The 27,754-nt window shown below is 45.7% G+C and overlaps 1 long non-coding RNA gene and 1 pseudogene across 1 annotated transcript; one reads left to right on the top strand and one right to left on the bottom strand.

Annotated features, from left to right (window-relative positions):
* Window positions 1-254: 254 nt before the first annotated feature.
* Window positions 255-27,582, top strand: LOC125155496 (uncharacterized). Its single transcript, XR_007148246.1, has 3 exons — window positions 255-297; window positions 21,157-21,259; window positions 26,918-27,582. It is a non-coding gene; the product is annotated as an uncharacterized LOC125155496 (long non-coding RNA).
* On the bottom strand, window positions 2,944-3,069 carry LOC125155904 (uncharacterized; annotated as a pseudogene).
* Window positions 27,583-27,754: the final 172 nt, after the last annotated feature.

Below are 27,754 nucleotides of genomic sequence, written 5' to 3'. Positions count from 1 at the left end.
TTCCAGAACATTTTTCATAATAACCATCTTAAAGATCCCAATTATCTGATCCTCTTTCCCCCTTTCACATGGTTTCGTAGGAGGTTTCCAGAGAAAAAGAGAAACCTGCAAGGGCAGGCAAGCCAACTCACATCTAGCTAACCCGTGTTTGCCTGCTAGGCTCGAAGGAAAGGGATTGCTAGTTATTCTGAGTTGTCCAGGATGCATTTATGACTCAATAAAGGAGGCCTTGGCATTACCAGAATAATTACTTACTCAAACAAGCCTATAAAACCAAAGGGTTGCCCCAACTAAAAGGTAAGCAGAGAACTTTTTCCTTTTAGTGCTAACATGTAAACCTAGTAAACTGTATTTAGATTTCTATAAAATCAGGTCTGGATGCAAAATGGCTGCTTGATTTACCAGGTGGGCAGCTGAGTCAATTCCCCAGGGTTCCATAGGGGCTGAGAGAAGGCAGTCCTATTAAATATGAAAGAACGCTCATTCATAAATGGACCCAGCCTCATTTGCGGCTTGCAGAAATTGTGGCGTGGAGGTTAAGAAAGCAGGTCCTGGAGTCAGCTGCCTCTGAGGCTGCCTCCACCGCTATTACCCGGTATCACCCGGGAGCAGTGATCCATACTCTTTGTGTCTCAGCTGTATGGTAGAGATCACGTGATGCCTGTTTTACGGGATCGTTGGAAGAAATGAATAGAACGCCTCATGTGAAGGGCTTAGAACGACACCTTGTCTAGAGTGGGGCACACAATAAATGGTAGCTCATGTGATTAGATGTAACAGAATCTTATTGCAATAAACAGAAGCTTTTATTATGACATACATTAATGACAAGAATAAGTAGTTCTTGACCACTGTCAACACATAGTGCCCGACGCCATGCTAAGCATTTCAAATATGGTGCTTCACATGGTCGTCTCCAGGTAAAGTTCTTATTTTAGGTGAAGTTTCTGTTAAGCGACAGAACTGAAAATAGAGCTATACAACTATAGGATAGAGTACATACAACTATAAATAGTAAATACAACTATAGGATACTCAGCTAAATTTGACTTCAGATAAACAGGAAGTAATTTTTTAGAATGAGTGTGTCCCAAATACCGCAGGAGACGTGCGCGTAGGTGTGGCCACCCTAACTGGAAATCAAGCCCCCAGATCGATTTTATCAAGCTCGTACCTTTTTGTTTCCCGTCACACAAAAGGTTCTATCTAGAATGTCACTTATGCCGTGTATATTTTATTCTCTAGCATTTTCCCCCAACCAGAGGGTTCTAGGATTAAAAAAACAATCCAGGAATTGCGTGTGCTTACCGACTAGGAGGAAAAGTGAAATGTTCAAGATGAAGAAACTGAGGCAGGTACAGAGTATAAAGCTGGTGCGTCAAGCCCCGTGTCCTCGAGGCGATGATCTCAAAGCACATCCACGGTTAGTGAAAGCACTTAAAAACAAAGTGGCAAAATGACATTTTATATTGAGAAAAAATATGTGTTGCATCATAACTTGCAACTACATACTACACCTAACATGGCTTTTTTTTTTCCTTTAATGGTATGGATTCATAATCTGATTCACTCATTCAATAAAAATTATGGTCTTTATGTCAAGTTACCGTGCAGATGCTGAAGGAAAACAAAAAAACAGACACTGTCCCGGGCTTCACGAAATATACACTTTAGTGAAGAGATGTTAAGTAATTAAGTAAGCACAAAAACAAATGCAAAGTTGCAGTCATCACAAGATCTGTGAAAGAGGACTACATGGAGAGACGAGCCTAGAAGAGGGGCGCTGGAGTCCAGAAAAGTTTTCCATGAAGTAGGAAGATGTCCTGATTACCTGAGCTAAGATCTGAAGAATGAACAAGATTTGACCAAAAAGGGTCAATGGAATGATTAATAGTGTATTCAAAGTGCCACAGAAGAAGGGAGCATGGCAAATATGAGGAAATGACAGAATATCCCTTCAGCTGGTGTGGAAACGTGGGGCGTGGGCAATATTGGGGGTAGATGGGGCAGGAAATGTAACGTACTGGTTACAGGAGACCAGTCCACGGCAACAACTAGACCTAACCCCACCGTGGCTCAAGACAATAAGTGTTTATTTCTCTCTCCTATAACATTCCAAGGCAATTCCAGGTTAAAGGTTGTGATGAGGGAACTTGGGGAATCCACTGGCAGAGATTCTGTCATCTTTCAAAGTCAACATGAGTATCGCCATCCCAGCCACCTGCTTAGGGTCATGAAGATGCCTCCCAGAGGTTCTTGGAGCCTGGGCCCGAAAAGCACAATTACCACCTTTGCTCACATTCCATTAGCGAAACTCGGTCACGTGCTCACGCCTAACAGTAAGGGAGTGAGGGATGCTGGGATATATAAATCATCTACGTCACAGGAGGAAGGGGAATGGGTATTATTAACGGCCTGCGGTGTCTGCCAGAAGCAGGTAGAGCCAGATGATGCGGAACTTTAGTTTTGTCTCAGGGCCGATGCAAATCCATCGAGGGGATTTAAGCAAAAAGGAGCGCGGTGATCAGATAGGTATTTCCAAGAGATGACTCTGGCGACAAAGTGGAGAACAGGTCGGAAGGCTGTCAGAACGGCTGTAGGGAGATCATATCTTTGCGGAGGGTGTTCTAGGCCAGAAATCACGGTAGCAAGGGAGGGAGCCGTTGGTGGTGCTAGAAACAGGGAGCAGGAGACAGACGCGACAGCACCAGGCAACAAAGCAGTGGCTAGGGAACAACAGGCAAACATGTAATAAGCCTGTTGTCTTTGCTTAATGATTTTCTACTTCCTGTTATCCCCTGCCTCTCCTTTTGTACCACTAGGCTCCTTGATCAGTATCAGTAACAGCGGAGGTATAAGAATCACCAGAAGGAATTCCTCGAATTTGGACAGACCTATCAAAAGGGCTTTCCGGAACCTCAGGACAGAGTCCCGAGGGTGCAAATTGGTTCAGCACAGCCTGGCCTTTTTTTGTTGTTGTTTTGTTTTAAATACCAGGCATGAAAAATGTTTTTAAACTGATAAGAACAGATACTACACTCGATCTTAGCCAAAAGGCCCAGAAGCGATTGAAAAATGTTTTTAAAAACAGACACCGAGGATGAGCATAGGACAGGAATCAGAAAACAGAGGACTCTTATCTCTGTTTGATTGTTTTCTGATACATAAAATGGGGACGATAGTACTTATACCTCCTACTCCTTATGCTCTGGATGTTGTGGGAGTCAAATGCCATGGAAATCACATGTACCGGGGCACACAGTGGTTCGTGTTAATGGGGTTCCCTGGTGTTTGAAGTTTCTGTAATTGCTCGCTCAGACTCTGGAAGGAGGCATTCATCAAAGTATTTGCACATAAAATAAAGGGTTGCATGTTCAAAAGCCTGTTCATTCTTTTCTGGTTTTTACTGCGACCTAATATAACAGTAAGTGAAAGTTATTTGCCTAGTATAACAGCCTACGCAAACACAAGACATATACGAGTGTCGTTCAGCGTGTGGTTTAATTGAAGATCTGGGAGCTCGTTGGTTGAATTTACTGGTGTGAAAAAGGGAGCTGCCCAGCTGGATCTTCCTCAGGACTCCTGAACCTTGGTTTCTCCCTTAGTCATCTAGTAAGCTAAAAAAAGGAATAGGCACACTTATTAACTTCAAAGCACTGTTCTAAGTAACGTGTGTGTGTGAATAAATATGCACACGTATGCATGCATAGGTACGCATGCATACGTATCGGTATAAATTCGCCTCTCGCCACAATCCTGTCTAGAAGATCTTGTCATGGCCACCTCCATTTTACAGGTGAGGAAACCGAGGCACTTAGAATCTAAGAAACTTGCCCAGAGTCACAAAACTAGTAAATAGCTGAGCCGGAATTCAAACTTTGGCACCTCGACTCCAGGGTCCCTGCTCCTGAATCCCATGGTGCTGCATCTCTGTAACAGTCTAAATGCTGAGCGAAGGGCTATATTCTACCCCTATTAAGATTATCCTCATTCTAGTTATTGCATTGTTTTCTCGAGAGGTATTTTCACTGACAGTCATCTGACTAAATTACTCCAAGAATTACCACTTGGCCCCACAGCTATTTCAGTGAAGCTGCTAAGATAATCCCAGATGGGTGGGGGAACTGGAAAATTCCACAACGGACTACAGCCAGCTAAAGTCTTGCCCAGCAAGAAGCAGGTTGCCATCACAGAGTTGCTATGTCTGCATGACACATTCCAGGGCCTTCCTTTCCTAGTGTCCACTGCCTTGTGGGAGGGTTATAGAGAAGGCAGTACTTGAACTGAATCTTGGAAGTTCAGTAGATGCTCATCGACTTGACAAAGGAAAAGGGATTTCAACTAGAGCAAAGAAAGAGAGAAATCACCCAGAAGGGACGAGCAAAGGACTAGCAAGAACGGGGAGAGTAGAGGTCAAGTACAAGAGGAGGCTGCCAGAAGCCAGATCACGCAGGGCTTCATGGAATTAAGTAACCTTATTCTGTGTAGCTCCAGGAAGCCACTGCAGGGTTTGGAGCAGATGGGTGATAAGTTTAGAATATCAGAGAAAGTATTAGGTTTAGGGGAACGATCATGGTGTCGGCTTTGGACTTTCTGGGATCGAGAAAGTCAACGTGAGCGACATTCGGCGGCTGTGTTCTGTGGACAAATGGACACGAAGGGGACAGTTTAGAAGAGAGATACAGGCAGGAAACAGATTTGAGACATGACACCCTCCCTGCCCCCACCGCCCCCCAGTTCTCTGGCAATTGAAACCAGGAGAGTAAATGACATCTTGCCGGTGAATATATACAAAGAGGCAGAGGACAGAGACTGGGACCCTACGGTCCACATTTGAGGGCGGTGGACAGACGAAGAACGGGTGTGGGGAGAGGCAACGAGTCAGGGGAAATCACATGCGCAGGGCATAAGCCAAGGGAGGAGGGAGCATTACCGAAAAGGGCGTGGGCAAAAATGTCAGATGTCTCAGAGGGGGTCAAATGAGGTGAGGGCTGAGAAGCCCTTCCTATGTCCATGGAGTGACAGGGCCAGCTCCTAACAGCAGGAGGTGGAAAGTGACTGCGAGGTTAGGAAATGAAAGGAGAGAACAGGTGGAGAGGCTTCTGAGGAAGGAGAGCAGAGACAGCGAGTTAACAGCCATCCTACGTTCTGCTTCTCGGTCGCCTGGTGTCTTCAAGAGCCTGGGAAGAGAGGCACGGAGCGACACGGCCCTTGCCTCCCTGTCAGCCTCTTAGAACAGGTCGGGGCTGCAGACAACCTTCCCAGCTGCAGTTTCACGTGGCATTCCAGCCCTCAATTTTTAGCGTCATTTTCCAAATCCCTCAGCCGTGCAACATGAGACACTGGACGCTCCTTTGAGACCCAGTCGCCTAAAATATAATGAGAATGTGTGACCGTCTCCGAATGCGGGGCCTTTCGGTGTGCCAAAGGGCACGCTGCCTGAACGGAGTCTGTCTGTTGTCACAAAGCCCAGGTAATTTCACAGGCTTAAAGGACTTTTCGCTGAGCATTTTTATTTTCCTCTAGGGTTTATTTAGTAAGTTTCGTTCATAATGATCATGTCATCTCGGGGGTGTTATTTAAGACAAAAATATTCAAAGGAGCCCAGCCCTGTAGAGGTGTCCCCACTCTCCTTTCACCGTGTTTAAAATGTCCCGGTTTGTTACTTTGACCCCTCCCCTTACTTGTTGCCTCATGTGGGACATGTCAGTTAACCTCTCAGGATCTCAGTGGGTTCGTCTGTGTGAAAAGGGGACTGGACAAGATGCTCAACAAAACCATATCATTCTACACCAGGGGTCAGCAACCCTTTTCTGTAAAACACCAAATAATAAACACGTTTGGCTTTGCGGGCCACGTGGGCTCCGTGGCAACCCCTCAACTCTCCGGTCATAATATGAAAGCAGCCGCAGACACAATGGATACACAAATGAACATGGCTGCGTTATGATAAAACTTTATTTACAAAAACAAACAGTGCGCCGGACTTGGTCTTCAGCCTGTAGTTTGCCAACTCTTGTTCTAAACTTTAAACGTAAGTCTTTGAAGAGGTGCCTGGGTGGCTCATATGGTTAAGTAGCTAACTCCTGATCTCAGCTCGGGTCTTGATCTCTGAGTCACGAGTTCAGGCTCCATGTTGGGCACGAAGACTATGCAAGAGAAAAACCAAAATGAGTCTTCCAATTTACTAAGCTAGACCTCTTAGACTCACCTATTAAAATATTCAGGGGCACCTGAATATTCAGCCACGTGGGTGGCTCAGTCAGTTAAGCGTCCGACTTTGGCTCAGGTCATGATCTCGCGGTTGGTGAGTTCGGGCCCGCGTCGGGCTCTGTGCTGACAGCTCGGAGCCTGGAGCCTGCTCTGGATTCTGTGTCTCCCTCTCTCTCTGCCCCTTCCCCATTCATGCTCTGTCTCTCTCTCTCTCTCTTTCTTAAAAATAAATAAACACTAAAAATATTCATATCCCAGGGACACTGGTAGCTCAGTTAAGGGTCCGACTCTTGATTTCAGCTCAGGTCATGATTTCATGGTTCATGAGGTCAAGCCCCATGCCAGGTTTCTCACTATCAACGTTTGGGACTCTCTTTCTCCCTCTTTCTCTACCCCTCCCCCCACTTGCATTTTCTTCTCTCTCTCTCAAAATAAATAAATAAATTTTAAAAATATATTCATATCCCAGAAAAGGCAAATTATTCAGTTACTGCCAGCCATTATGTGACGGGAATCACAATATTTATCTCGCACACTGCAAATAAGAAAAAGCAGAGTCGGGGCGCCTGGGTGGCGCAGTCAGTTAGGCGTCCGACTTCAGCCAGGTCACGATCTCGCGGTCCAGGAGTTCGAGCCCCGCGTCAGGCTCTGGGCTGATGGCTCAGAGCCTGGAGCCTGTTTCTGATTCTGTGTCTCCCTCTCTCTCCGCCCCTCCCCCGTTCATGATCTGTCTCTCTCTGTCCCAAAAATAAATAAACGTTGAAAAAAAAAAATTTTTTTTTAAAAAAGAAAAAGCAGAGTCGTAGAAGGTTTAGCACTTCATTGGTAAACCATCTAGTCTGCCTCAAAGGGGAGGTGAGAAAAACTAATGATGCTAATAATCCAGTCACACTTAAAATTCAGTTTGATCCTATAATTTAAATCGTCTATTTAAGAAGTATGTAACGTCTTTTTTTGTTGTTGTTAAAAACTCCCAATCTCAGACCACGTGGGTGGCTCAGCCAGTTGAGCGTCCAACTCTTGATTTTGACTCAGGTCATGATCCCAGGGTCATGGGATCGAGTCCCCTGCTGGGCTCCATTCTGAGTGTGGAGCCTGCTTGGGATTCTTTCTCTCTCCCTCTGCCCCTCTCCTCAGCTCGCTCCCTCTCTCTCTGTCTCTCTGTCTCTCTCTCTCAAAAAATAAAAATAAATTAATTTAAAAAGCCTTTTTTTAATCTCAAACCTCTTTGAAAGCCTTCCTTCCCCCTGCTTAAAGGTAGTGATGCACAAATGAATGAGGAGGTTGAAGAGGAGGGAGGTGACTGTGGGACCTCGAGGGCCATAGGGAAAAGCAGGGTCTTTGGAAGCATTGCCCCCTCCTTCCAGCTCTGGGATACCGTCCTTGTCAACAAGGTGCTGTGTACCTTGCTGGCATTCCACAGCTAAGGTCTGTGGTCAGGGTCATTTGCCATCTCGTTGGTCTCTGCTCAGCAGTAACCTTCGGCTGACGCTGCCTCACCTCCACGTCTGTCGGTGGCAGAGACCCCACTGAGGTCCCATTCATTAGCCCCTGGTTTGACATACGTGTGCCTTGCAATCCTCCCTGTGGAACCACTTCAACCCCTCCCCCAGGGCAGTGACACCCCCTCTGCCAGGTTCCATAGGGAGATTCTCAGCTCCTTCTGAAATCTGTCTATGCAACCATGGCTCATGAAAATGTCAACTGCAGACCCTTTCTCTGCCTGAGTTTTCTGCATGATCAGGTCGGTGTGACCGTGACCCAGCTTGGTTTAAGGGCAGCCACTAAGCTGGCCTCCGCCCGTGTCAACCTGTTTCTTGGAGTTCTCTTTGACTTACCTACGGGCAAACGAAGTGAGAAATGTCTGATGCCTTCACTGCTTTACTCTCTCCCCTACTCTCCTCCTCCAATCTCCGGAGCCAAAAAAAGAGGATTGGCTTCTTTTTTTTTTTAACTACCCATCCATTATCCCCCGGCTGCCTGGGAGCTGCCTAGACCTCAAGGGAGAAGAGCTGTCTTATCAACCCTGGAGGAGTCCCAGAGCACAAGCCCGCCAGGCTGAGTTGTTCAAACGTTAAAGACAGCAGTGAGGGAGTTCGGGAAAACTTTCCTATTAATGCCTGCTTGGCTCTCCAGACCGTTGTTCAAACCTGTTTTGTGTCCTAGAAGCTGACTCTTTCCTATCTTTCTTCATTGAATTCTTTGTGCAACAAATCATAATCTTTCCCTAGGTTGAAGGATGGATGAATGCATTTGGAGCCCTAAAATGAAGATCTTACACGCTAAGAGGTCAAATAAGGAGTGTATATTTCCAAAGTATTATGTCATTGCAATCAATCTCTTAATTTATTCAATAGGTTTTTTGCCTTTTTCATGAAGACAGCTGCATAAGGGGAAGCTTCTGAGGGAAATAATCTTAGGATGGGTTGGTATTAATGCAGAAGAACATTGAGAGGCAGCTGTCGGTACATCAGGAGAGGCATGCTGGGTGTCCAGGATTCAACGCATGGCCACGAGGCAGGGGGAAGAGGAGGAAGGTTGTAGAAATGCATTTCATGAATGTGTCCAGGATTAACATAGCCCAATATTACCATGGGAGTAAAAGACCTGAAGTCTGCAATCTAGGAAGAAGTTCTGGAGAGAAGATTGGAGTAACATGCTAGAGCGATGATTTTGCATTATCTGAGCCCTGGGACCTCAAGAGTCAGTACTTTTGGGAAAATGGTGCCGGGGGGTGTAGAACCTTGTTTAGAAACAGAGCAAATTTATTTGATTGTCTATGTGCAGTTCCCTTGACTTTGGGACCAGACTCCAAATTTAGGAGGTGTTGATGGTGAAGGATCCGATAGAATGCCCCAGGGAAAAAAAAGGGAACAGCCCAAGGAAAGCATCCAAATATTTAGTAACTGAATAGATATTTTATATTAACAAATGGATGATTGCTTATGGTCAGAAATGTATACCTACAATTTAAATGCCATCTTGCTACCTACAAAGCCATGGAACATCCATAGGTAATTTACTCTTGACTTTGAAGTGTATTATATAATTTTAGAACTGTATTTTTTTTCCATAATTATGCCATCCCATGGCTGACATCGGCATTTCTTGAGCATGTGCTGACTAGTAAAGGGATGGAAGAAGAAGTTAGGAAAACGAGCCAACCTCATATTAAAACGTTCCTCAGAGAGTGCATTGATTGACGACACATAGGATTCACGAAACAATCCCAGGCACTTGTGTATATGGAATAAAGATTGCGCTGATTCCTATCCTCAAGGAGATTAAGGTCTAATGGGAGGGAAATAAAATACATAAAATTAACGTAAATACAGGCAGATGTGCACGGCAATTTTAAGAGTGAGGTGGTCATGTGGAATCAAGAATTAGGCTGATTAGTTGGGGAATGATTAGGTAAACCTCAAAAATATATGTAAAGAAAATAGGGATGCAGTATTCAAGGTGGTTATCAAGGTACATGGTATTCCTTAACTCTATCCTGTAGCATGGAATCCCCAGCATCTAAGAGACTTTATTTCTAGGACTTGTTTACTACCCAGTACCCAAAATACCTGCAGGGTTTAAGGATCTGTTACCAACCCTCCAAATTACTATTCCTCTAACAACAACACCGAAATTAAATATGAGAGCTTGCCATAGGGTGATCGCAGATATATGTATGAAGATATGTATCAGCAACTCAACCTTGTCAGGCACCCACAGTGGTGGTGTGGGTAGTGTAGAATATTCTCTTGTCAGGTTATCTGCGATCGCAGCCCCTAAAACACTTCTTTGGCCCTGCGTCTCTTCACCAACACACTGTGCATCCCAGTGAGTATGTATCTGTGCCCTGGGGCAGCTGAAGAAGAGAATATATTACGACCTATTTTGCAGCTCGGTGTAAACAGGTTTTTAACCAGCTGTTCTTCTCCAGGCCAGAGGAATCAGGAAGAGGATCTATTTTCTGTTTATGAGCAATGCTTAAGACATAATTTCAAAGCAAGGAAGGAATTAAAAGCAGAAGCAAATGAGAAATCACACTCCTTTCCCAAAGGGGGATCCAGAAAAGACATCCCATTAGAAAAGAAAAGAACCAGAAATTTTTGGAAAAAAAACATCAGTATAGCAGAGTCTAGAAAGAGCTTCGAAAGGCTCTGGAATCCTACAGGCTGTGCAGTCATTTGCCAAAAACCACCCAGCAGTTCTCTGGGAAAAAAAAAAAAAAGCCCATAGGGACTGAAAACATTGACTAATAATTCTTGAATCCATTTCCACAATATTATTCATCTCTGCCAAGGTCAAGTTTGGTCACTGCATGGCTGGAGGTCTGGGCATGCTATTCCCAGTTTTATTTTTACAGTAGTTATGGAGCCCTTTATATTTCCAAGGGCCCTCCTGTCACTTATTACCCACCCGTCCAGACCACCCACCCACGCTCCCACACACAATATGTCCAGACACACCCACAAATACCCAGATTCTTTAAACCTTATGGTGATTCAGTCTACAGGAATATTGTTTGCTCCAAATGACTTTGTTCTACGTACTTGGAGTTTCCCAAAATACATCCGTTTCCCTCTCTGGAGACCAATCTGTGGATCTTTCCACTCCACAAACATTTACAGAGCACCTACTGTGTGTAGGGCACAGATGGATGTAGGAGCTAGAAAAGGCTCGCCAGGGGGCCAGGAAGTGACTGTGACTTCCATCCTGTGAGGAGGTGGCCTCGGTTCCCATAACCAACCGGGTGTGGGGGTGGCGGTGGGAGGCCCCGTCTGAATGGAAACCATTTCCCTCACCCACCCTTCCTTCTCCCTCCTTCCTTTTCCTTCCCCTTTAATTCATTTCTGCGTCTTTTGTGTCCTTCTCACTCTGTCCTCTCCTTCCTTCCCCTTTCTCTTTCTTCCTTAGAAAATGGGAGGCTTCTAAAACTACTTCAGAGGTTCTGTCAGCCTCGGGAGACATCACCGTGCTTTTCCTGCCTCCTTCACAAACCACCCGTGGAATAGGCCCTGTGGCCATACAAACTCTAAATACATAAAAGGAGGGGGAAACACTTGTCCTAACTCAGAAGAAACTGACTTTGAGGAAACTACTTTCCTCCACATCCTAGCACGGGTGCCTGCCTGTCAGAAAGGCCAGAAGGAAGGCCTGTGCTCAGGGCTGACAGCAGCGTGAACCTGCAGCCTTCCCAAGCCCCACCCCCACCCCCCAGGCCCTGAGCCCTTAGGATAATTTATGAGGTGTCAGGATATTCCTGCCACAAGGTCAGAATAGAATGGTTTTTACACTTCAGCTGCCATGAAAGAGAAACAATTTAATTCTGTTTTACTCTGGCACTGTCTGTTTTCACAATGAACAGGGGATTTAGATCTCCTCGAGATTATTTGTCTAAGCAGAGACCAAGACTCTTGCTGACTCTCGAGAGGTCTGATTCGACTCTGGCTGCCTTCTCCTTCCTTCCCAGCGAGGGAAAGAGGCACTCGCCTTTCCTGCTGTACCAGAATGAGGTGGGAATCCATCTCACCCAGGCAAGTGAATAGACCAGATAGCTTGAGTCACCCCATCCTCTCAGGGTTACTGGGAAAGAGTGGTTCGGGCATGGAAGAGGTAGGAGAGGGCCCTCTCCTAAATTCAGCCGGCCCCAGAGTCTCTGCCAAGTCGTGGTCTTGAGTCTGGAGTGGTGTTTCCCTTGGCCCGGAAGCACAGCCTCCTGGCTCCTCCTGCAGCTACAGACACAAAGACATTCCGCTGAGCGGCCTGGAGGCCTGCCTGCCGGCAAAACCCAATGTCTCCTCGGAGAGATCTCCCAGTACGGTCTCCATACTCCCGCGCGGCCAGAGCAGGCAAGAAGACAAATGCAAGACAAGCCAGCTTCTCAAGACCCCACCAACCCCCTTCTCCAAGCCGCACCAGGAAGGTCATCTGAGAATCAGAGCAGGACAGATGATCCCATTACGGGACAGTCGCCCCGGATGCTTACGTGGTGGAGAGGGGCTCCTGGATTCTGGGGCCTAGAAGCATCAGGCCCTCTGGGACCAATCCATGCGATCTGCTGGGTTAAACTCACCTCTTAGGGTTTGGCCACGTGGCAGGCTCTAGAAAGACAGGAACCGTAATAGGGTAGCCTAGAATTCATCGACCTTTTAAAGCAATTGATGGGGATGAGATAAATCTCTACATGCTGATCGGTAATAATCTTTGAAAAACATGAAGCGAGACAAGCAGAGGTACAATACAGTGAGATTGGTATGCCAACGTGCGTATAAAAAGAGCCCATTTTCTATTAATATACACTTACAGGAAAACAGAAGAAGCTTCTGGGGGGTTTTGTCTTTAGAAAAGAGATCTAGAGGGGCGCCTGGGTGGCTCAGTCAGTGAAGCGTCTGACTTCGGCTCAGGTCATGATCTTGCGGTCAGTGAGTTCGAGCCCCGCGTCGGGCTCTGTGCTGACAGCTCAGAGCCTGGAGCCTGTTTCAGATTCTGTGTCTCCCTCTCTCTGACCCTCTCCCGTTCATGCTCTCTCTCTCTCTCTGTCTCAAAAATAAATAAACATTAAAAAAAATTTTTAAAAAAAAGAAAGAAAAAGAAAAGAGATCTAGAAGCCTCAGAGTCAGAATTCAGGTGGAGATTCTCTTCTCGCTTACATATTCTTTTGGATTTCACAAAAACTTTTTAACCAAGAACTCATATTACCTTTACAGAACAAGTTTTTATTTAAAAAAAAAAAAAAACAAACGAGTAAAACCCCAGAGAACGGCAAGCAAACGATTGAAGTTTACAATGCCACTTTATGTCGGGCCGGCCAATTCTCCAAAAAACCACTCCCCTCAATTAAAGCAGTGAATTCTTGGTGGGAAGGGTAAAGGAGCTATTTGGTAAATGACCTCTCCAAGTTCCCTGAATAGTAGCACTTAAATGTGCACGGCAGAGTTCTTCACTTTCTTGTGGGCTAGGAGATTAATCCCCCCAAGCAGGGCTCAGTCCATGCATGTAACCTCCTGCAATTCAGCATCCAGGAAGCCTCAGTTTCAAGCAACGTGCCGAGTCAAACTGGCTTGCCCTTGTCACAGTTTCTAATGTCCCTTCTCTATACTACTTGCCGCAGTCATAGTTACGCGTTGCATTTCCAGAATGTCATTGATCCGAGGCAGGAGTGTGTATGGGAAAGAGCCTTGGATCCTAGGTCTCGGGCGTAGCTTGGTAAATCTTCTCATCTCTCTGTGCTTCAGTTTTCTTATCTGCGAAGAGAAAGATTTGAGAGGCCCCTGGGTGGCTCACTCGATTAAGCGGCCGACTTCGGCTCAGGTCACCATCTTCTGGTTCGTGAGTTCGAGCCCCGCATCGGACTCGGTGCTGACATCTCAGAGCCTGGAGCTGCTCTGGATTCTGTGTCTCCCTGTCTCTGCCCCTCCCCCCACTCACCCTCTGTCTCCATCTCTGTCTGTCTCTCTCTCAAAAATAAATAAGCATTAAAAAACATTTAAAGAGAAATATTTGCATGAGATGCAGTACCTTAAGATGCCCTAAGTGCTACAGGCTCCTCACTCCTTGAAAATACAGTTGTCAGGCTGCTGGAAGCTGGTGGCTGGGACACGCGGCAAGCCTGTCACGGGGGTCCACGCCTCCATCTGACCTTCAGACGAATACATGCAGGAAAGTATCTTCTGACGTGCTTCTTTGCTAACCAGAGATCATGGAATTGCTGTCCCAAAGATTCTGTCCACTGGGGCACCTGAGTGGCTCAGTTGGTTAAGCGTTGGACTCTTGGTTTTGGCTTGGGTCACGATCTCACGGTTTGGGAGTTCGAGCCCCGCACCGGGCTCCGTGCTGACAGCGTGGAGCCTGCCTGGGATTCTCCCTCTCCCTGTCTCTCTGCCCGTCCCCCACTTGTGTTCACTCTCTCTCTTTACCTCGCTCTCTCAAAAATAAATAAGTAAAACTAAAAAAAAAAAAAAAAAAGATGGTGTCCACCACCAGACCAGGAAAACAAGGTTCTGGAAGTCCATTCCGCCCTTCCACGTGACAGAAGAAACTACTACATTGTGAAGTAAGGCCTCAAGACTTTGGATGGCTGGCCCACTGCCGGCCACGTCAATCATCTGATAAGCGCAAGTGGCCACTGAGGCCTACATCCCTGGGTAGACAAGACTTGCTCCCTAGATGAAGGCCCCTCTTCCCAATCTCCGTCCACTGCGGCTGGTCTGGGATATTGGAAAGTACTTTCTCCATGTCAGGACAAGGAACTCTGGTACAGCAGCCTGGTACCGCTGTCAGGGTCCCCAGGAGGCAGAGAGGTCAAGTGACAGTGAGAAAGGAGTAAAAGAACCCTTCGGACGGCAGCCCCCAGCGGCCCACTCTGCTCTAACCTCAGATAGGAAACTTAAAAGAACTCGGTTAAGGCAACACCTGGGTGGTTCAGTTAGTCACGCGTCGGACTTCAGCTCAGGTCGTGATCTCGCGGTTCGTGAGTTCGAGCCCCGCGTGGGGGGCTCAGAGCCTGGAGCCCGCTTTGGATTCTCTGTCTCCCTCTCTGTCTGCCCCTCCCCGGCTCACGATCTATCTCTCCCTCTCTCTCAAAAATAAATAAACATTAAAAAGAAATTTTAATTCAAAAATTAAAAAAAATAAAGAGCTCAGTTACCAGCCAACCTAAAACGCATCTAATTCGTTCTCTACAAATTTCTCCTCCTCCCGGGGCGCCTGGGTGGCGCAGTCAGTTAAGCGTCCGACTTCAGCCAGGTCACGATCTCGAGGTCCGTGAGTTCGAGCCCCGCGTCAGGCTCTGGGCTGATGGCTCGGAGCCTGGAGCCTGTTTCCGATTCTGTGTCTCCCTCTCTCTCTGCCCCTCCCCTGTTCATGCTCTGTCTCTCTCTGTCCCAAAAATAAATAAACGTTGAAAAAAAAATAAAAAAAACAAATTTCTCCTCCTCCCACGTTGTTCCCTTTCCAAATAGAACTATCCCTCATTTCTTTCCCCAAATATTCCAATTTATCCTTGCCCTGTGTGACCTATTCTCCTCACCCCTATGACACAGTCTTGATTGGTCTTTCCCGTTTTAGTTGTGCTCTTGAATTTATAAACTTGCCACAACTTCTGTACTCTAATATAGTGGTGAGAAACACAGATTCTAAAGGGATAACAGAGGCTAAGGGTTAAGAACGTGAACTCTGGAGCTAGAATGCCTGGTTTAAATTCTAGTCTTGGCCTTGACAAGATGGCAGCAGCCAGATGGACCATCAGTGGCTTTGAACCTGCTGGTCATGGAGGACTGGGCCCTGCCCCTCACAAAAGGGCTGCTGGTCCTTTAGAAAAATCTAACAATGAACAGTTCGTGACAAGACATCCAAAAATGTTTGAGCTAGACTGGTGAATGCTCTAGCTGGTAATAATGTAATGAAATTATGGATTCCAGGGGAGGAAAAAGGCAAACTTATGGCTGCCAGCTTTAAGATATTTGGCTGTGGTTCTGAAAATGACCCAAGTTCATTAGCCATTGAACAAGTTACAGGAAAATAGTTGAAGAATCTATACCAGTCAAAAGCACAGACATTCCCAAGGAACTGCACCTTCCTCCCAAGGAGGCTGCATTGCACCACACTAACCAAAGATCACAGACCAAAGATCACAGTGGCCTTGGTAAACTATAAACTGGAAAAGAATGTCAAGAGATGAGAGACAGAGGGGCACCTGGGTGGTTCAGCCTGTTAAGCTTCTGACTCTTGGTTTCAGCTCAGGTCATGATCTCATGGTTTATGGGTTCGAGCCCCATGTCAGTCTCTGTGCTGACAGCTCGGAGACTGCTTGGGATTCTCTCTCTCTCTGTCTCTCTCTGCCCACCCCCGCCCGGGCTCATGCACGTGCACATACATTCTCCCTCTCTCCCTCAAAATAAATAAATAAACTTAAAAAAAAACACTAAAAAAAAAAGAAGAAGAAGAAGAAATGAGAGAGAAGAAATGAGCCAATGGGCAAACGTCCATTGGATCTAGCTCTCCATGCAGCTGCCCTAAATGTCAAAAAGCCTGTGATACTGCAGTTAAGGAGCCATGGGACACATACAACATTCTGCCACTTATAAATCATTGCTCTAATGCAGGTGACAGCTAAAGGACTTAACATAGGTACAGTGCTAAGAAAGATGCCTGACCATAGGAACTATATTTCAAAAAAAATTTTTTAATGTTTATTTATTTCTGAGAGAGAGAGAGAGAGAGAGAGAGAGAGAGCATGGGTGGGGAAGGGGCAGAGAGAGAGGGAGACACAGAATCCAAAGCAGGCTCCAAGCTCCGAGCTATTGGCACAGGGCCCGACGCGGGGCTCGAACCCACGAGCCACAAGATGGTGACCTGAGCCAAAGTCTGATGCTTAACCGACTGAGCCACCCAGGTGCCCCTATATTATTATTATCATCATTCTTATTATTAGCTATCTAGGATATTAGAGTGTCTTTGCGGACCTTGACACACTGGGCCAGGCTCACCCAAAAAAGTAAGAATGCTATTTCTGAATCTTTCAGGCCTTTCCGGAGCCCCTGACCGCTTCACCCCTTCGTCATGACTAAAGTTCGCCCTGTTTCTTCATGCGCCACGTGGAAACCCTCATCCATCTTAAGTGACACGTGTTTACTTACATACCTACCCCTCACTTGTCCATTCCCTCTCAAAAAAACAAAGCTTGCCTTGCTCTTTATTTTTGAGCCATTCTCCTCCACTTTCCTGCTCAAAGTTCTAGTATTTAGATTAGAATGCTAACAGAATATCGAAAAGTTTGAAAGGAGCAGTCAAACTGATGATAATATTTCATGGGTTTCTGGTTTCCTCACCATCTTTTTTGCCTGAAAGCAAAATATCCCAGATGGGTCTGCCTTCCGTTGAGGGAAACTGAGGAAGGCATTTTCCCCTGTGAAGTGAATAAACTGGTGTAGCAGACGTTGTTCGTCATCTACCCAACAGCCTCTTACTTACTAATAAACCTCCAAATGTATTTTGGTAGCAAGCCCAGGCTTCCTACTTTTGGGGAAGTTTAGCCCCTTCTCCGGCCCCACCTGCCATTACATTCCCTTTGCCAGCAGTCAGACGTTGGCATATGACCCAGATCTGGCTAACAAAACGGAAGAGAGAGTCTGCTGGGAGAGCCGGGTGGGACAAGCTTCTGGTAACTATGCTATTGCTTTAAAAAAAGAAAAAAACCATCCCACACAGAAAAAGTTGTTTTCCTCCATCCCTAAATGTAACAAGGTGAAAAGATGGTGCTGCAGCAGCTATTTCAGCATAATGAGGTACAAGTGTAAGGACAAAAGCCAACATGCTGATAATGGTAGAGTAAAAAAAGAGAATGAAATGAACCACTATGATCTCCAGACTTCTTTTTAACTTTTTTAATTATTTTAATGTTTACTTATTTTTTTTTAAACGTTTATTTATTTTTGAGACAGAGAGAGACAGAGCATGAACAGGGGAGGGGCAGAGAGAGAGGGAGACAACAGAATCTGAAACGGGCTCCAGGCTCCGAGCTGTCAGCACAGAGCCCGACGCGGGGCTCGAACCCACGGACCGTGAGATCATGACCTGAGCCGAATTCAGACGCTCAACCGACTGAGCCACCCAGGCGCCCCTAATGTTTACTTATTTTTGAGAGAGAGAGAGAGAATGAGAGACAGCACAAGTGCAGGAGGGGCAGAGAGCGGGAGAGACACAGAATCCAAGCAGGCTCCAGGCTCTGAGCTGTCAGCTCAGAGCCCGACGCGGGGCTCCAAACCACAAACTGTGAGATCCTGACGTGAGTCGCAGCTGGACGCCCAACCAATGGAGCCACCGAGGCGCCCCTCCAGACTTCTTTTAGTAAAATGTAAAGCAACTGTAATTTGGTCCTCTGTTACTTGATAGCTGATCCTAACTAATACCGATATGCATTTCACGAGGAATGTTGAGTCCTTTGCAACAGCACATTCGTTCCTCCTTGACGATCTTCAGGGAGATCTAATAAATAAGTATTTATTCTCACAAAGATCTTTCTATATTTCAAATTATTGTCTTGCCTCTATTATTTTTCTTTATAGATTTTTTCCATTAAAAATGATTGCTTATAACATGATGTTATAGTTATCTCACCCTAATTAATTCCAAATTTTCACAAGTACAAAATCATTTCCTTCTCTCAGGCTCTGCGTTTAAATGATTATAATTTTGTTTGACTCTTTCTGCCCCCTATATTTATTATTGTCTTCCTAGAGAGGCTTTTATTAAAAGCATGGATTTGGAATCAGAGACCCAGCCATGTGAATGGATAAATTACTTATTTTTTCTGATACTAAACATCCTAAAAATATTGAGGGGGCACATGGGTGGCTCAGTTGGTTGAGTGTCCAACTTTTGATTTGGGCTCAGGTCATGATCTCACAGTCATGGGATCTAGCCCCTTGTTGGGCTCTGAACTGAGCATGAAGCCTGCTCTCTCTCTCTCTCTCTCTCTCTCTCTTTCTCTCTGCCAATGCCCCTTTCCCCTGCTTGTGCTCTGTTTCAAAAAAACTTTTTTAACAAATATCTAGGGCTGAAACCAAGGTGAAACGAGATGGCATATGAAAAACACTTCCCTAAGTCTTGGCACAGACTGAAAAGTCAAAACAAAATGTGGAGAAAAAAAGAAAAGGAGGAATCAGGAATGGGGAAGAAGAAAGTGAAGGAGGAAACATAAAAGAAAATGAAGAGGAAAAGGAAGATATCCAGAGAAGAAGAAAAAGAAGGGAAGAGGAAGGAAGAGGAACAGAAGAAAGGGAAAAAAGAGGAAGAGAGGAAAGAGGCAAGAAAAAGAAAAAGGGAAAAAGGAAGTTGAAGTCAGAAAGAAAGGAAAAGAGGAGAATAGGAGGAAAAGACGAGGAAGAAGGACAAGAAGATGAGAGGCAGGGTGCTGATGATGGCGCTGGTTTGAGCCCAGAGAAGAACTCTGAGAAACAGGTTAAGGCTAAGGTTAAATGTTAGAACCCAGACAAAGCCCTGACCATCTACACCTTCCTACCGTGCAACTTTTCCCCCTAGAGCTTTGGTATTTATGTGTGACTGACTCTCATGCAGTTCGAATCTAGTTACTCCAAACATCACTACAAAGAAAATTACAAAGGATTACAAACCTTGGGCAATAGTCCTCGTATTTCAAAGAAGAGGTTGATTCATCAAGATTCCAGTGCAATCAAAGAACTTGGAGAAGTCCCTGGAGTCTGTTTCCAGCAAATGCGAAGTACGGCTCAATTAAACCAGCAGAAAATTAAATGAGCGATTCATTGGGCTTCTTCTGTAATGACCAGGTGTCCTCCTTCTTCCGTGATGACAGGACAAGAGAAAAGAAGCTTTTTTTTTTTTCTGATACAAGAAGCGGGGGGGGGGGGGGGGGTCTTCCTGACGGTGAGGGCTGGTAAAAGCCCCATTGGTTACAAGTTATTTCCTACAGAGTCTACAAACACTGGACTGATTTCATGCCACTGGGGTCAAGTGGAACACAGAATGAGGATAGGTAAAAGACTAGAAAAGATCTCTAAGGACCTTCTAGACCCACACTTCTGTAGGTCGGCCCGTGCTTCTCTGTTTTCCATAATGGAGAATTGGGGGAGGGGTCTCCCCATCACTTCCTTAGGTTTGTCTGTATCAGCTCTCTCCTTGCCTTCCAGTCTCCCTCAAGGGCCGCCATGGGCCCCGTGTCTACAGCCCTGTCCTTCCTGCGATGAGAAGCACGTGCACCCTTCCCATTTTGTCTGTGCTTCCGGCTCTCAGTGGTCTGCTTTCTGAGCCCGAGACTCTGTGACTTTCCCTAGTGCTGCATTCCCACAAGATCCCTCTCCGTTTCAGGTTGTGTTATCGTCAGCAACGATTTCTCCCACCATCCACGGCTAGAAGCCCCGGCTCTCTTCTCCCGGCTACAAGGTTCGAGCTTGGTCCAGTGCTGTCCCTCAAGGCCGTCAGCCTAACCCCCGCCCTCTGGCCCCGATGCCTTCCCTCCCACGCTGAAGTTTTCACTCGAGAACTTGTTACCTCCGACCACAGTTCCAGTAGGGTGACGTCACCCGAGAAAGGCAAAGGAAGGAAACTCTGGCATTGGCCTGAATTAATAACGGAGAAAGGGGAGAAGCCTAATCTTTCCAGTGCAGAAGATGTGTGCATTGTTTGTTGAGAGTAGCCCTCAGGGAGGCCGAGATTTCAAGCTCGGCATTGACGTGGCGCATTTTTCAATTAGACAATATACTGCATGGCATGTCCCTTCCTCTCCCAGCCCCTTGTCTTTTATTACCACATGACTTCATCTCCCCGTGTGACTGACAGAGCCCATTGGGCTCAACACTGATAAAAAACATCTGGGGGAGAAAAATTGCAATTTAGAAAACAATTAAGGACATCAATTTCAATTCATTTAGTTGCCCGGAGAAAGAAAAGTGCTTTCAAAGACGTAACTTGATCTCCAGGGGTCATGGATTAAAGGGCACGAAGACCCGTTGTTCTCCAGTTGTCGTGCGGAGGAGGGCATCTTAGTTCGGAGGTCCAAACGCAGACATCAGCTCCTATGTTGCAATTTTTAACAAAGGGTAAACCACAGAGAGCTTCCCTAATTTTCTCATTTCTTCTCCTTTTTAAGACATTCCCTTTTCTTCCTAAATTCCCTTCGAGGAAGGATGTATTCTCTCTCTCAAATGCTCACCATATGCTCATTTGTTATGGGAGCTCTGTAAGTGAACCTCGGTTTACTGTTAAAGACCCCATCCGTGGGCCTGATTGGGTGTGTGTGTCCGCGCGGCTGTGTGTCTGTGTGTTACCGACTTTTCCTTCCATTTTTCCCCACTAGCTCTGTGAGCACCCGCGGCTCCGTTGCTTTAAAGGGCTCGGAACCTTTATGAATCCAGGTGATAACTTTGCATTCGCAAAACCTTAAATAAAGAACTTTATTATGTTTTCCAGCTTCGTCGAGGAATAATTGACGTACGTCACTGCAAAGCTTAAAGAGCACGGCATGATGGTTCGGTTTATGGATACTGTGAAATGATTACCACAGGAGGCCCAGGTGACATCTGTCTTCTCATATAGACACAATAAAAAGAAAAGAACGAAGAAAGGAAGGAAAAAATTCTCCTTGTGATGAAAACTCTTAGGATCCTGTCTTAACTTTCCTACATATTGCAGAGCAGTGTTATACACAATATATATATACACGTATGTGTGTGTGTGTGTATATATATATATATATATATATATATACATGGGTGTATATATATGTGTATATATATATATATATATATATATACACACACACACAGTACAACTCCTTTACCCATTTATTCATCGATGGACACAGATTATTTCCCTGTCTTGGCTATTGTGAATAATGCGATGGACACGGGGTTTCCAAGTCAGTGTTTTTATTTCCTTTGGATATATTCCCAGAAGTGGAGTGGCTGGGTCATAGAGTAGTTCTGTTTTTAATTTTTTTTTTTTTTGAGGATTCTCCACACTGTCTTCCATAGGGGCTGCACCAATTTGCAGTCTCAACAGCAGTGCAGGAACCAATTTACATTCCCACCAACAGTGCACAGGGGTTCCCTTTTCTCCACGTCCATGCCGGGCGTTTGTTATCTTTGGTTTTTTGATGACTGTTAACGAACGGGCATGAGGTGATGTCTCACTGTGGTTTCAATTTGCATTTCCCTAACGCCTAGTGATGTTGAGCAGCTATTCCTGTACGTGTTGGCCTTTCATATATCTTCTTTGGAGAAACGCCTACCCCTCTCCTTTGCCTATTTTGTAACGGGTTGTTTTTTTGCTATACACGTTACTTAGGTAAAATTAGAACCAATGCTCTCGTGTCTTGAGCACCTGCTGTAGGATAGCCACTATCATCCCCCCCGAAACGTAACATCTACTCTACTTGCCTCAGAAGGTGAAGGAGGGACAGTGAAGTAGCCCCCAAACTGAGAAGGCATCTTGAGAGTGGGAAACGAAGCAGGTGACTCCATACGGTTTACAGAGTTGTAGCCGGGCTAGCTTACGGGTGGGGCAGGGGTCCATGGCAGCTGCACAGTTACTGTCCCCAAGTCCGGACATCAGTCCGCAGATTTTATAGAGCCAAGGGACACGCAGAGGGGCGCCGTGGTGAGATCAGAAGGCTCGCATGTGCCTAGGTGACAGCTAGCTTTGATTAGGTCTTGTGCCACCTGTACGACAGAAAGGGGAAAGACTAAGTTATCTCTAAAAGATTCGTGGGAGGCCAAAGCGAGCTTTGGGAGGCCCCCCAAGCTTTGGCAGGCATTTGTAAGGTATATATGTTAATCTCCAACGGGCCCAGAACACGTAGCTCCCAAAGAGGCCATTGATCTGACATGGAAACGATGGAGGGCCAAAGATAGAGTCAGTGTTATCAGCACTCCTGCAACTTGTCACATCAATCCCATTAACCAGGTATTATCATTCCTACATTTTACAGTTGAAAACTTGATTCTCTCATTTTAAAGCACTAAGATTTGCGCCCACACAGGGGCGCGCCTGGGTGGCTCAGTCGGTTAAGCCTCCAGCGTGGCTCAGGTCGTGATCTCACGGTCCGTGGGTTCAAGCCCCGCGTCGGGCGCTGTGCCGACAGCTCGGAGCCCGGAGCCTGCTTCCGATTCTGTGTCTCCCTCTCTCTCTCTGCCCCTCCCCCACTCATTCTCTCCCTCTCTCTTTCTCTCTGTCTCTGATATAAATAAACTTGAAAAAAACTTAAAAAGATTTGCGCCCACGTAAAAAAAAAAGGAAAGACGTGAAGCCAGATTTGTCAGCTCCTAGATCACATGCAGAGCAACAACAGACTAGGAAATAAACTCTGGAAGGTAGGATCTAGTAATAGCTCTGAATTGAAAGACTCCAGCGATGTTTAATTAAGAGAACATATACAAAATAACTAGTTAGCACTTGGCCCAACGTAGTTCCTCAATAAATGTTGGCTCTAATTATTACGTGAAACCATCTCCACTTATCCCCCCGCCCTTATCCTCAATTTCCCTCCAACTTCCTGGTACACACTGCTGAAGTTTTCTTACAGTCCCACTTAAGATCATCACCTATGCAGTCTAAAGACCTAAGAGCAAGGTCCAGAAGCAGGCATTTGATGTTATCTGACTGCGAAGTAGTAACTGTCAGGAAATCCTACTCCCGGAAGCAGCCAATAGGTGGAAACAGTCCTACAGGAGACCTCGCTCACTTTTTATTAGTCTGCCTTGGCAATCAGCTTAAAACACAGCCACTGCCACAGCATGTGTTTCATTTTGCCCACTGCAGAGAATATAATTACAATAATATATCGTGAGGCCATATGGAAGCGTGAGGTTAGGGCCTACACAGTTTGTAATGAGCCAGAGTTGAATGACAGGATCACTCAACAAATGGACCACATTGGCACCGGGAGGGCTCGGGGCCAGGGAACATGAACGAAGAATGGATCTGGTGTCAGAGAATGGATGGTAAAGGAAAGAGAATAAGGACACGTGGGTTAGATGGCATGAAAAGGCAGAGGGGGCTGGCAGAGGAGCCACTGGGGGAGTCGTTCCTTGGTTGAGCCAGGGAGCCTACGGGCTGCTGAAACTGAAGGATCTGGGCTCCTGGGTAGGGAGCCTTTCAGCTTAGGAGAGTCAGAAGGTTGCAAGGAAGAATTCATTTGACTTAATGGTAGGGTAAAGGGATAGAAGGGGAAAAAAACCCCAATTCTAGCGGTAGAGTATTTGGGACCCTGGAAAATGTTCACAGTCGAGCGGCGGGGAGATCGCTGTGAACTGGAATGTTTAAGGCACACCTGCTAAGGAAGGTCTCTTGATAGGATGTGGGGAGATGAGGAGAAATCTGGATGACCAGCTGGTTAGAGGTGAACAACTGAACAATATCAGGAAGACAAGAGCGGGCAGGGTAACAGCAAGGAAAAGATTGAACTGAAAATGTGTCTAAAGACCATCCCCTACCCCCTCACCCTCCCCTATGCCCACTGCAAGTCTTGTGTTTGGTTTCTTGATGACAGTGGGAACAGGAGAGCTGTTCCTCCTGGAACCGATGGGCTTGCAGAGAAAAAGTTGTTCATGTTATGTTGGTTTGGGGTTTGTTTTTATTTTTTGTTTGTTTCCATTTGGTTTGGTTTTCCACCTCTCCAGGTCAGCTCAGGACAAAAAGTCAATCCAAATCCAAAGGTATCGCTGAACTTATCAGAACCATTTGTCTTCCTTGACGTTAAAACGCAGGCAGAAAATGTTGCAAAATAAAATTTCCAGTCCTTCTGGCCCCTGCGGGTGCCAAGAATGCCCCATGACTGCCCTCTGAGAGGCAACAGCCCTTCAGATCATCAGGAAACCCTGGAGCTTGCTAATAAAAAGAAAGTGATTTTCCATACAAAGTAAACAGATCCCTCCTGCACATCTAAATGGACTTGGCTTCAGATGCGGGTGAAGGCTTGGGGTGGAGTTTTAATTTTCATATTACAGAAGCTCATTCTGAGCTTGAATTTTCCCGTAATTCTTCAAAGCACAACAGAACCCCCTGTCAGGATATATCCAGCAACTGCATTCTTGGAGCAGCTATAAATTAGCTTGCCTTCCCTTTTCCCTCTTGACCTTGAGGCTCCTTTCGGGGACCCAACAGAAGCCCTTTAGGAAGCAGGAAGTGAAGCTTAGAGGATCCGTTATCTAGAAGGATCTTTCCTGTAGAATGTAGTCTTCTTCAGTTTCTCCCCAAATGGAAGCCTGCTCTCCAGTATCGACCTATCATAATCGATTCCAAACCCAAAGCATCATCTCTCTGGGCTGAATTGCTTTGTCATTGCACAGCTGAGCAGGAGATTTCTACACTAAAATTTTCCGTGTGAATTAGAAGACAAAAAGAAAGAGAGAACTCTTTTCCCTAACATCATCTTTTTATTTATGAAACACTTCTGAGCTTATTGGCACAAAGGCACAACCTAACGTAGCATACAGGGTGGTCCATTTAAAACAGTCCCCTTTAAAGAGGATGGCTTTAAGTGTGGCCCATTGTAAGTGGGTCACCAGATGTCTTGTTATGTCAGTCCTTCCTGGCATTGTAAAAATAGGGAAGACTTTCAGGGGTTGGGAGTGTGTGTGGAAAACACAGAGAGGCTGGGGGAGCTTTAGAACCGTGAGAATAAAGGAATCTACCAGGAGGCTTGATAACTGGGAAATAAAATACAAGTAAACAAACGGGAAATGGGTTCAGTCTCGATGCTAATATCTTTGTGGTCACAGGTAAGGTTTCTGTTTTTTCTTTTGTTTTCTTTTGTTTTGGATGTTTTTAACCACGCTGATGGTTGTATTTGTGTTGTATTACTCATTCAGTATATATTTACCCAGCATCTACCGTGTGATAGCACTCAACTGAAGGCTGGGAATATGATAACAAAAAGGTAAAGGCAATGCCTTCCAGAGCCTATATTCCAGAGAAGATATATAGATAGATAGATAGATAGATAGATAGATATAGATAGATATAGATATAGATAGATAGATATAGATAGATATATGATGTGTTGCTGACTACATCAGATACTCATAACGTTATGGAGAAAAACTCAGAAAGTGAGGAGGGAAGGGTAGAAAGAGGAGTATTGGGGAAGTTCCCTTTAATAAAGGACACAAAAGGGACAAAGTATTTTATTCAGTGTTCCCTCTACTCCTCCTCCCTCCACCCACCCGAACCTGACTCATTGTCTCTCCAGAGCCGGTCAGGTCTCACTTCACTTTCAAAGGCAGTGATGGCAGGCGGAGAGCGGGTCCCAGCCCCCTGAGAAGGCCTGGACCAATGTTACTAAGGCTGAAAGAAAAGGCTAGACTGGCTGAGACCTACTGCCTCATCCCAAACTTTAGGCCTCGAATGATGGTTCTCTTTCCTTCCTACTGGTCTTTGACATCTGCCTTCAGGACCTTTTTCTGGTATTGTCTACCAGTTGGTCATATATTCTCTCGGGCATAAAGGCCCAGTGTGGGATTTACGAGCTGAATCCAACTCCCAAAGTTTGGCCTGCCTCTTACTTCCAGCTTGGTGCTAATCCACTCAAACAGAAAGAGAGAAGCAGAGAAATGTCAGCGTTTCAGTTATTCACTTACTCAATGGACATTCGTTGAACGCCTATTACAAGCTAGTCATTGTGCTGGAAATGAGGCTGTGAACCACACAGATCTGACTTCCATATGCTGTGGGAGAATGTACAGAAAAGATGGAAGTTTCTTCCCCTACTAAATCCACCTTTATCTCCTGATTTTTATGGGGACCCCACTGAGAGAATCTTGTCACAGCCCTCATTTCTTAAATCACCGGTGAGTGAAACCCCAAAGAATCCAGGATGTATGAACCAGGAAAAATCTTCCTAGATCCTCAAATAGAGAGTGGACATCCCACCCCCATTATTCTCTTTCTTGTATATTTGCTTCATGGCTTTTATTACAATTAAGATTACAGTTTATTTGAGTACATGCTCATTTCACATCTGCCCTTGACCAAATTGAAAGTTATTTAAGTCTATTTCCCTCCCCATTGTGTCCCCAGTGCCCGGCACGGTGTATTAGGTGCCAAATAGATACTTGTCAGCTCGGCGAATGGGTGAAGAGTTGGACAAATGAACCAAGCCCTTCTTATTCATTGGAAGAATTTGGAGTTAACACAAAAGATTAAAACTTATCTTTTATATATTTCTCTGCAGGAGGGATCATGGTCATCACACTCCAGATTAAAAGCAATCCATCATAATTTCTGTCGGAAACGAAAATTTAAATATGTCCCTTTGTACACCTAGTCTCCTGGCCTCACCGTCCGTCCTCATCGCCATGGGTTAAACCTGACTTGAGTATCACACACCAGACTCCAGACCAAGGACTGTGTGATGAGAGCTCATCTGTCCTTTGCCAAGATTCTAATGTTCCACTCTAGACAATCTGGGCTCCTGGCTCCCGAAACTGCTTCTTCTGTGGCCAGGCCTTGAGGCCCCAGGATCTGCCCACATTCCAGAGAGGGTTAGGGTTTCTCATTAATCTCTGTCTGGACCCTGTCCTCAGATTAGCAGCCACTGAAATGCAATCCCTGTAATGAGAAATGAACAGCCTGACCCATGTTGTTTCTCTGAGACCCGTTGTCTCCAACTTCTCACCTCTCCCAGGCACAGCACGTTGACTGAAAGAAGCCATTACAGTGTTCTCACTGCCGAGCGATCGCCCATCACTCCAGAAAGTGTGCGAAGGAGTCCTTCCTTCACAGCTTGACATCTCTGCCCACATTTGGCACGAACAGAGGAAGCCTCCCAGGGTAGAGAAAGGGGATGCACTTAGGTTCTAGAGAGCAGAGTTGACACTCTTTCCCAGAATGAAAATAAAAGAGCAGGGTCTGGAAAGGATTGATTCTTTAACAATTTATCATTTTACAGCTTGTGCTCATTTATTTCCAGAATGTCATACTGTGGCGTTTGAGGGTAGAGGAGGAAAGGGTTATCCAAGGTAGAATATGGGAACATCAGAAAGAATCCAGAGATCACACAGGCTTTGGG

Source organism: Prionailurus viverrinus, chromosome F1, assembly GCF_022837055.1.
Source record: "Prionailurus viverrinus isolate Anna chromosome F1, UM_Priviv_1.0, whole genome shotgun sequence".
Lineage (NCBI taxonomy): Eukaryota > Metazoa > Chordata > Mammalia > Carnivora > Felidae > Prionailurus > Prionailurus viverrinus.
The sequence above is the reverse complement of the archived record's forward strand: the minus strand, read 5'-3'. Positions and strand labels throughout refer to the sequence as shown.